Genomic DNA, 2100 nt, shown 5'->3' with positions numbered 1-2100 from the left:
TTGGAAACAGCCTAAGTGCCCATCAGCAGATGAGTGGATTAAAAACAATGGTACATCTACACAATGGAACACTACGCTGCTGTAAAAAAGAAGGGACTCTTACCTTTTGCAACAGCATGGATGGACCTGGAGAGCATTATGCTAAGTGAAATAAGCCAGTCGGAGAAAGATAAATATCACATGATCTCACTCATTTGTGAAATATAATGAACAACATAAACTGATGAACCAAAATAGAGCCAGAGAAAAAAATATATTTTAGAATATAATAAAAGTAATCCTGTTATTTGCAGATTTTTAATATTTCCTATTCCTACAACTTTTGTGATATTATACTATGTTAGTATAGTTTTGGTAATATTATATTTTAAGTCTTTTTTCTTGAAATATTAATTTTTATTGCATGTAATGTTATATTTAAAATCGTTTTTCTTGAAATATTAATGTTTATTGCATGTAACATTATTATACTAAGATTGTTTTTCTTGAAATAAAAAAAAAATTCCCTGAATGCAAGGGAACAAAAGTGAAAAAACAAACAAAAAAAACATACTTTCACAATAATACTAGAATGTTAGTTGTCTTCACTATACAGGTATTTGCTCTGATGGTGCAAAAGTCATGGTGACTTAGCATGAATCCAAGCAGTGGAACAAAATTGACTTGGTAGTCACCACCATACACTTAAAGTAAAAACAAACATACCAAAGTGTCACAGAAGGAAGTTCCCTTCAGAATGGAAGGGAAAGTGCACAGAGCACTCCTGCATACCCAGGTGTGGTGGTTGTCAGGAGGCAACGCTCTTGGGCGATGGTTTGCAATGCAAAACAGCTAGCTGCTTTTTTTAATGGAACATCACCATTTTACTTGAAAGAACTGACAAACTGATTCCACAAACATGGGTATTTGGCAGTCATTTTCTCCCAAATGAATGAAATGAGCCTATCATTTCAAGGAAAACAACTGAGAGTGTTTGTCGCCAATGGTAAAATTCAGACTTCCAAGTGAAAATTCAAATTTTTGAAAAACCTGCACCTGCCACTATGAGTTTGACAACCGCCCAATATTTAAAGATTTTTCTGATGAAATCAGTGGTCATACTAACAATCTTTTTTTAAAAAATTGGTATACTGATAGACTGATTGTGGCAAAATAAGAAATATATATCTGGCCTTTTCTCCAGTTCATGACTGAGACTTCTAAAACCTTTGTAAAGTCCCAAATGATAGGGGTGATAGGATCATCCCTTGTTCTAATATTTGGTCTTTGTTCCTGGTTCCTGACAAAACGCTCCTACTCTTTGGGTTTCTTGATAATTTTTAAAATATATTTTTATTGATTTCAAAGAGGAAGAGAAAAGGATAGAAACATCAATGATGAGAGAGAATCATTAATCGGCTACCTCCTGCATGCCCAACACCGGGGAATGAACCCACAACATGAGCATGTGCCCTGACCAGGAATTGAACCCATGACCTTCTGGTTTATAGGTCAATGTTCAACCACTGAACCACACTGGCCAGGCTGGGTTTCTTGATAATTTTTAAGAACTGTACATGGGTTTGAAAACTGCTATTCTAAAATAACTGCTATTCTTTTACCAAATTCTTAATGGTAAAAGAAAAATATACCAGATTCTTTTATCCTCCATAACTGCCAAGTGTGTATCTTTAAAGTCAAGGCTAAAGGTGCCTGAACTGGAGGTGGCACTGGGGAATGACAGAAATTAACCACTAACCAAAAAGTATTGCCATCTGTTTGAACCAAACCTGTGCATTAATCAAATCGATACCTTTAGAAAAACCCAGATGCCTCTTATAGAGAGCGTGGGTTATATGGACAACCATCATCCCATGAGAGTAGGAATTTGCCATTTCATCTGAACATTCTGTGGTATTGACATTTTATACAGTTTGTTTATGTTGCTCTCAGACCTAGCAGCTGCTTTCTCCAGCTCAGCCTTCAAGATGGGGAAATCCTTCGCCAATTTCATGTGCAAGGAGGACTTGCATCCAGCCTCCACATCCAATATCAAGAAAGTATGGATGGCAGAACAAAAAAAAAATCCTATATAATAAAAGAGAAACATGTAAATTGGCC

At 35.8% G+C, this 2100-nt stretch overlaps 1 protein-coding gene and 1 pseudogene across 1 annotated transcript in view; both read left to right on the top strand.

The window, feature by feature from the left end:
- The window catches only part of NMS (neuromedin S), a 55481-nt gene that overhangs the window by 1891 nt on the left and 51490 nt on the right, over nt 1–2100 (top strand). The gene's annotated exons all lie outside the window — the stretch shown is intronic.
- The window catches only part of LOC102253344, a 2068-nt pseudogene continuing 1935 nt past the window's right edge, over nt 1968–2100 (top strand).

Source organism: Myotis brandtii, unplaced genomic scaffold (genome assembly GCF_000412655.1).
Source record: "Myotis brandtii unplaced genomic scaffold, ASM41265v1 scaffold1347, whole genome shotgun sequence".
In the NCBI taxonomy this organism is placed as follows: Eukaryota; Metazoa; Chordata; class Mammalia; order Chiroptera; family Vespertilionidae; genus Myotis; species Myotis brandtii.
The sequence above is the reverse complement of the archived record's forward strand: the minus strand, read 5'-3'. Positions and strand labels throughout refer to the sequence as shown.